A 9587-nucleotide genomic window follows, 5' to 3' on the forward strand; every position below is an offset into this window, starting at 1 on the left:
TAAGTCAAAAGTACAAGGTTGAAACTTGGTATTGTTAATTGTTTCCTTTTCTGTATGGCATCACCATATCAGTGTATGTCTGAATTGTAAAAAAAAATCATATTAGTTATATATTTTTTTAGTAAGCAAGATTTCAATAAAGGGAGAACTAAGGGTTCTCCAACCCACTTACAAAAGAAACGGGAAAACCCGACAAAAAGGAAAGATTACAAACCAATTACAATCACGAGAGATAATACAAAGGATTCATACAAAACTCGTAGAAAGAATAATTGGGATGTGTAATTTTCCCACAAAACGACCATTTCCACACCAAAAGCTTGATATTCCAAACGGTATTGTTCACATTCCAAGCCTCCTTCCGGAAACACGAGCCATTTCTAATCAACCAAATAATCCAAGTAGTAGCAAACCAGACAATTCCCAACTTTCTATCCTTCGCCTTTTTACTACGAAAAAATTGGTGCCACTCCATAAAATTCGACCGGCACTCCTCTTCCAAAAAAACCCCTTTACCCACCCAAAAAGCTATCTCCCTCCAAATATTTTTAACCACCAAACAACTAAAAAATAAATGATTTCTACATTCCAAACAATATCCACAAAATATGCACTTAGTATCATCCAATGGAAAAGACATACCTCTAATCAACAAAAGGTCTTTTGTCGGAAGTCTATTATGAAAGATTCTCCACCCAAAAGCTTTTATCTTGAAAGGTAATTCCATTTTCCACAAAAATTCGAACACCTCCGCATGATTAATCGGAGGGTAAATGGAATACGAAGCCTCTCATAAAATGCATAACAAGAACCTACCAAATAATTCAAATCCGTATTTTCAGACCAAGACACCGAATCTTTTTCTTCCGTCCACCCTCTAAAATCCTCCACTCTAGCCTTCAACGCCAAGAAATCATCCCTAGGAACCGACATTTCCCCTAACTCCGCGGTTAACCCAAAATCGCTCCAATGCCACTCTCCCCCACCCATCCACCCATAGTCGCCACCGAAACATTCTTTAAATGGGTGTCTTCCAACCAAATAGATTCCCAAAAGAGAGTATTAAATCCATTATGAACATTGAATTTAATACAAGAAGAAAAAGGATCTTGAGAAGATAAAGAATTAATCCTTATCCTTCCACCAAATGGAACAAGAAACCCTCTTTTCCATGCCACCACCCATCACTTTAGAAGATAAATCACCGTAACGTGATTTCAACATGTTATACCACAAAGAGCTATGACCTTGAAGGATCCGCCACCTCCACTTGTTAAGAAGGGCCAAATTAAACAACGTCATGTTTTTAACACCTAAACCACCTTTATTCAAAGGTAAAGTAACGCCATCCCACTTTAACCAATGAATTCTCCTTCTTTCTTCTGAACCACCCCACAAAAATTGCTTTGAATGCTAGTAAATTTTTTCACAACCTTTCTCGGCATTTTGTAAAAAGACTTAGTGAAAATACTCAAAGAACAAAGCACGTATTTGAGAAGAGTGATTCTTCCTCCCAAATTTAGAAAACGGTTTGTCCATTCTTCCAACCTATTCTTCATTTTCATTAAAAGAGGATTCCACGTGGTTTCCTTCCTTGGATTGAAACCGATATGAATCCCAAGAAAATAAAAATGTCTATCTTCCAATTTACAAGAGAGGAAGTAAGAAGCCGCCTCTAAAAAACTAAAATTAGAATTAATGCCAATTAACTTACTTTTATGGTAGTTGATTCCAAGACCCGAAACAAGTTCAAAAGCCCGAAGAACTGCTCTTATCGCCCAAACATGTTTCCAATTACCATTCCCCATAATAAGGGTATCGTCCGCAAATTGAAGGATGTCAACCTTACATGAATCTCTTATAGAAAAAGATTGGAATTCTCCCACTTCAATCGATTTTAAAAGTATTAATAAACGTAAACATAATATACAACAAAAATAACTAATGAGTTGAAAAAAACAATTTAATTAAGTTTATTTACTTCAATGAAATATATTTATTACACTTGAAAATGAGATTATATATACCTCTCATTCCCGACCTAAAATAGACTCAGATATATATTTGTAGAGCGATGAATTTGGCATTTTCCATCATCATCGTAAGCCACAACATTTCTGAATATATCTTAACAAGAATATTATTTGCAAAAGAAGCTTCATTGATTCTATTACATATCTTAGTAACCGGATGGTTTAGAGGCTGATTGTATTCAGCTACATCCGCATACATGTGTTCCAGATAGCTTGACAACTCTGAAGAGTTGCTAAGGGGCTGCAAGAAAGAATAACATCACTACATTTTTGTATAAGCTAAACTAAAATTAGGCACAACAAAAAAGATCTTTGTACATGGGAGTGTTGAATTTTTCACAAAGATGAAAAAACTTTTGGGTAAAGAAGCTACTTTGTCAATTTCAAATCAGGGTTTTTGTATTGTTTCATAGCAAGTCTCACTAGCTTCCTGAAGAAAAAAAATCAAATGGGTACTTATAAAGCAATATCCTAATTATTCTTTTTAGTAAAAATAAACATGACCAAAAAAACTTATTTAAATAAAAAAATAAATCCTGATAAATTACTTTGAAATATCTTGAAACAACATTCATATAAGCATTTGGCTGTATAATATAATCAATGTAGAGGATTGATGCTGATGAAGCCAAAGCACCAATAACCAAATGAGGATATAGTAGTCTAAACCATGAAGCAAGCATTACATAAAAGATATTTCAATAAGACAATAATATAAAAATATGAGAAAAAAATGGAGAACTAAAAGAGTCTTAAGAGAAATGTCCACACCTATAATTTTTGTCCTGAATTTAACGTTTTTTATTTTATATTTGGAGGACTACAATGCAACCATAATAATACACAACCATGTTTGAGGTTATATGTATCAGTTGCATTTTACTGTAATTCTCGGCATTATCAAGTTTTTGACATTACTACAATGGTAAATTTAAAATTTTGATAAATATTTTGAGAACTAACTTCCACCATATTATCCTCCAATCACAACTACTGGAGAATTGTGGGCTTGTAATGTTTCATTAATGTGAATGAGCACTTCTCCATAATCTGCAAGTACTTGAGCCGAATCCAAATATCCCAGAGTACTTGCATTCTTGAATGCTTCTTCCTTCGATCCAAATGGTACTGATTTCCCATATTATCGATGCTAGTTGAAATTATTAAAATTATTAGAAAATGTTAAACATAAATATAATAGTTGAATTACATAATTCAATACTAAAATAAACCTTTAATACCTTTATGTATACTAGGAGAGCTTTACAGGAAGTTGTGTTGTCCGTCATAAATCCTACATCATGAGGATTACGATTTATTGCATCTTCCGCGCCCAGGTAAGTAAATATAGGATCACTAGAATTTTCTCCACTTCAATAATCTAAATTGATAAAATATCTTTGATCAAATATAGTAAAGCTTTCCAGTCTATAATTTAAATGATCTAATGTTTGTTTATAATAAAATATTTGAACACCTTTTATGTTGGTTGAAACCATAGATGGAAGATGGTGTAGCCTAGTTCTTTTCCAAATTAAGTAAACAATTAAGGATGGAACCATAAATAACTATTAAAGGAGAGAAAAATTTACCGTTGTATTAGTCATGACTTGGTTTAAAACCATAAACCCGAATTATGAATTTAACCATATAGATGGTGGCTTCCAGGATGGGAACTTAAAGTCCCTTACTAATAAAATCTATGTTTGTCAAACAGACATATGTTACAAATATATTATTTGTTTAATTATATATATATATATATATATATATATATATATATATATATATATATATATATATATATATATATATATATATATATATATTTTTTTTGTGTGCGCGTGCGTCAATATAAAATTTGTTTTTGGTGTGCTTTTATCAAGTTAACAAAAATTCTCAATAATAAACGGAGAAAGTACACAAAAGGACAGAAAAAGACATCATTGATGTATAAACGACCATAGTACTAACTGATGTTTCCTTTAAATTTCGGAAATATATAAAAATAAATTTTCAACAAAATATATAGACGACCATATCATTATGTAGTACTATCTGGTATTACCTAATGTTAATGTCTATACTCTTCGCCCTCTCATTGATTAATGGCCATTTACTTCTATAATTAGGGCCACTTATAGGGTATAGTATCAGAAATGAATTAGAAGTGTATATTTGTGGCTACCCTACTTGCAAGAATGTTGTAATTGGTAGAACATAAAGATTCTAAAGAACAAATTTTTTTATCTTTGGAATGATTTTAAATTATAGAAAATCATTTAAAAATTTTATTTTAATTACCAACATAATTGGGATGAAAAGAAGGTACCAACTTTGCCTCTATAGTACGTAGAAAACCAATAAGGACGAGGAGAAACACCATATTCTTTCTTGCACTTATCAATATAACTCTTTAAGTCAAAAGTATAAGGTTTAAACTTGGTATTGTGAATTATATTTAAACACAATATACAATAAAAATAACTAATGAGTTTAAAAAAATAATTTAAATTAAGTTTCGTTACTTCAATAAAATGTATTTATTACACTTGAAAATAAGACTATATATACTTGTCATTCCCAACCTACAATAGACTAAGATATATGTGTAGAGCAATGAATTTGGCATTTTTCATCATCATGATAAGCCACAAAGCCTGAATATATCTTATCAAGAATATTATTTCCAAAAGAAGCTTCATTAATTCTATTACATATCTTATTAACCGGATAGTTCAAAGGGGGTTGAATTCAGCTGCATCAGTATACATGTGTTCTGCATAGCTGCATCAGTATTCAGTTGCTCAAGGGTCTGCAAGAAAGAATAACATCAATACATTTAATTTTATAAGCTAAACTAAAATTAGACACAAAAAATATCTTTGTACATGGGAGTGTTGAATTTTTCATCAAGAGTGAAAAGACTGTTGGACAGAGAGGCTATTTTGTCAATTTTAGACAAGGATTTTTGTATTGTTTCATAGCAAGTCTCATAGGCTTCTTGAAGAAAAAAAACCAAATGGGGGACTTATAAATAAATATCCTAATTATTCTTTTTAGTAAAAAAAAACACATGACCAAAATCTCTTATTTAAATAAAAAATAAATCCTGGTAAATTACTTTGAGATCTCTTGAAACAACATCCATATAAGTATTTGGCTGTATAATATCATCAATGTAGAGGATTGGTGATGATGGAGCCAAAGCACCAATAACCAAATGAGAATATAGTAGTCTAAACCATGAAGCAAGCATTACATACAAGATATTTCAATAAGACATCAATATAAAAATATGAGAAAAAATGGAGAACTAAAAGAGTCTTAAGAGAAATGTCAACACCTATAATTTTAGTCCTGTAATTAACGTTTTTTATTTTATATTTGGAGGACTACAATGCAACCATAAATATACACAACCATGTTAGAGATTTTATGTATTGGTTGCATTTTACTTTAATTCTTGTCATTATCAAATTTTTGACATTGCTACAAAGGTAAATTTAAAATTTTGATAAATATTTTGAGAACTAACTTCCACCATATGATCCTCCAATCCCAACTACTAGAGAATTGTGGGCTTGTAATGTTTGATTAATGTGTATGACCACTTCAGCATAATCTGCAAGTGCTTGAGCCGAATCAAAATATCCCAGAGTAATTGCATTCTTGAATGCTTCTTCCTTCGATCCAAATGGTACTGATTTCCCATATTATCGATGCTAGTTGAAATTATTAAAATTATTAGAAAATGCTAGACATAAATATAATAGTTGAATTAGATAATTCAATACTGAAATAAACCTTTAATTTCTTTATGTATGCTAGGAGAGCTTTACAGGAAGCTGCAGGTGTCCGTCTTAAATCATACATCACAAGGACAACGATCTATTGCATATTCCGTGCCCAGGTAGGCAAATATGCGAGCACTAGAATTTTCTTCACTTCAATAATCTAAATTGATCAAATATACTAAAGCTTTCTACTCTACAATTGAAATGATCTAATGTTTGTTTGTAATAAAATATTTGAACACCTTTTATGTTGGTTGAATCCAAAGATGGAAGATGGTGTAGCCTAGTTATTTTCCAAATTAAGTAAACAATTAAGGATGGAACCATAAATAACTATTAAGGAAGACAAAACTTTACCATAGTATTATTCATGACTTGGTTTAAAACAATAAACTCACCAGTAAAATATATGTTTGTCAAACAGACATATGTTACAAATATATTATTTGTTTAAATATATATTTATATATATATATATATATATATATATATATATATATATATATATATATATATATATATATATATTGTGTGCGCGTGCGTCAATATAAAATTTGTTTTTGGTGTGCTTTTATCAAGTTAACAAAAATTCTCAATAATAAACAGAGAAAATAAACAAAAGGACAGAAAAAGACATTTCATTGATGATTAAACGACCGTACTACTATCTCATATTTCCTTTAGAATTCGGAAATATAAAAAAACAAATTTTCAAGAAAATATATAGACGACCATATCATTAGGTAGTACTATCTTGTACAAATGTCTATAATATAAAACTATTTTAATTAACTAACATAATTGGGTTGAAAAGAAGGTACCAATTTTGCCTCTATAGTACGTAGAAATTCAATTAGGACGAGGAGAAACACCATATTCTTTCTTGCACTTATCAATATAACTCTTTAAGTCAAAAGTATAAGGTTGAAACTTGGTATTGTTAATTATATTTAAACACAATATACAATAAAAATAACTATTGAGTTTAAAAAAATAATTTAAATTAAGTTTCGTTACTTCAATAAAATGTATTTATTACACTTGAAAATAAGACTATATATACTTGTCATTCCCAACCTACAATAGACTCAGATATATGTGTAGAGCAATGAATTTGGCATTTTTTATCATCATGATAAGCCACAAACCCTGAATATATCTTATCAAGAATATTATTTCCAAAAGAAGCTTCATTAATTCTATTACATATCTTATTAACCGGATAGTTCGAAGGGGGTTGAATTCAGCTGCATCAGTATACATGTGTTCTGCATAGCTGCATCAGTATTCAGTTGCTTAAGGTGCTGCAAGAAAGAATAACATCAATACATTTAATTTTATAAGCTAAACTAAAATTAGACACAAAAAAATATCTTTGTACATGGGAGTGTTGGATTTTTCACCAAGAGTGAAAAGACAGTTGGACAGAGAAGCTATTTTGTCAATTTTAGACAAGGATTTTTGTATTGTTTCATAGCAAGTCTCATTGGCTTCTTGAAGAAAAAAAACCAAATGGGGGTACTTATAAAGAAATATCCTAATTATTCTTTTTAGTAAAAAAAACACATGACCAAAAAATCTTATTTAAATAAAAAATAAATCCTGGTAAATTACTTTGAAATCTCTTGAAACAACATCCATATAAGCATTTGGCTGAATAATATCATCAATGTAGAGGATTGGTGCTGATGAAGCCAAAGCACCAATAACCAAATGAGGATATAGTAGTCTAAACCATGAAGCAAGCATTACATAAAAGATATTTCAATAAGACATCAATATAAAAATATGAGAAAAAATGGAGAACTAAAAGAGTCTTAAGAGAAATGTCAACACCTGTAATTTTAGTCATGTAATTAACGTTTTTTATTTTATATTTGGAGGACTACAATGCAACCATAAATATACACAACCATGTTAGAGATTTTATGTATTGGTTGCATTTTACTTTAATTCTTGTCATTATCAAATTTTTGACATTGCTACAAAGGTAAATTTAAAATTTTGATAAATATTTTGAGAACTAACTTCCACCATATGATCCTCCAATCCCAACTACTAGAGAATTGTGGGCTTGTAATGTTTGATTAATGTGTATGACCACTTCAGCATAATCTGCAAGTGCTTGAGCCGAATCAAAATATCCCAGAGTAATTGCATTCTTGAATGCTTCTTCCTTCGATCCAAATGGTACTGATTTCCCATATTATCGATGCTAGTTGAAATTATTAAAATTATTAGAAAATTCTAGACATAAATATAATAGTTGAATTAGATAATTCAATACTGAAATAAACCTTTAATTTCTTTATGTATGCTAGGAGAGCTTTACAGGAAGCTGCAGGTGTCCGTCTTAAATCATACATCACAAGGACAACGATCTATTGCATATTCCGTGCCCAGGTAGGCAAATATGCGAGCACTAGAATTTTCTTCACTTCAATAATCTAAATTGATCAAATATACTAAAGCTTTCTACTCTACAATTGAAATGATCTAATGTTTGTTTGTAATAAAATATTTGAACACCTTTTATGTTGGTTGAATCCAAAGATGGAAGATGGTGTAGCCTAGTTATTTTCCAAATTAAGTAAACAATTAAGGATGGAACCATAAATAACTATTAAGGAAGACAAAACTTTACCATAGTATTATTCATGACTTGGTTTAAAACAATAAACTCACCAGTAAAATATATGTTTGTCAAACAGACATATGTTACAAATATATTATTTGTTTAAATATATATTTATATATATATATATATATATATATATATATATATATATATATATATATATATATATATATATATATATATATATATATATATATATATTGTGTGCGCGTGCGTCAATATAAAATTTGTTTTTGGTGTGCTTTTATCAAGTTAACAAAAATTCTCAATAATAAACAGAGAAAATAAACAAAAGGACAGAAAAAGACATTTCATTGATGATTAAACGACCGTACTACTATCTCATATTTCCTTTAGAATTCGGAAATATAAAAAAACAAATTTTCAAGAAAATATATAGACGACCATATCATTAGGTAGTACTATCTTGTACAAATGTCTATAATATAAAACTATTTTAATTAACTAACATAATTGGGTTGAAAAGAAGGTACCAATTTTGCCTCTATAGTACGTAGAAATTCAATTAGGACGAGGAGAAACACCATATTCTTTCTTGCACTTATCAATATAACTCTTTAAGTCAAAAGTATAAGGTTGAAACTTGGTATTGTTAATTATATTTAAACACAATATACAATAAAAATAACTATTGAGTTTAAAAAAATAATTTAAATTAAGTTTCGTTACTTCAATAAAATGTATTTATTACACTTGAAAATAAGACTATATATACTTGTCATTCCCAACCTACAATAGACTCAGATATATGTGTAGAGCAATGAATTTGGCATTTTTTATCATCATGATAAGCCACAAACCCTGAATATATCTTATCAAGAATATTATTTCCAAAAGAAGCTTCATTAATTCTATTACATATCTTATTAACCGGATAGTTCGAAGGGGGTTGAATTCAGCTGCATCAGTATACATGTGTTCTGCATAGCTGCATCAGTATTCAGTTGCTTAAGGTGCTGCAAGAAAGAATAACATCAATACATTTAATTTTATAAGCTAAACTAAAATTAGACACAAAAAAATATCTTTGTACATGGGAGTGTTGGATTTTTCACCAAGAGTGAAAAGACAGTTGGACAGAGAAGCTATTTTGTCAAT

Source organism: Vicia villosa, linkage group LG1, assembly GCF_029867415.1.
Source record: "Vicia villosa cultivar HV-30 ecotype Madison, WI linkage group LG1, Vvil1.0, whole genome shotgun sequence".
In the NCBI taxonomy this organism is placed as follows: Eukaryota; Viridiplantae; Streptophyta; class Magnoliopsida; order Fabales; family Fabaceae; genus Vicia; species Vicia villosa.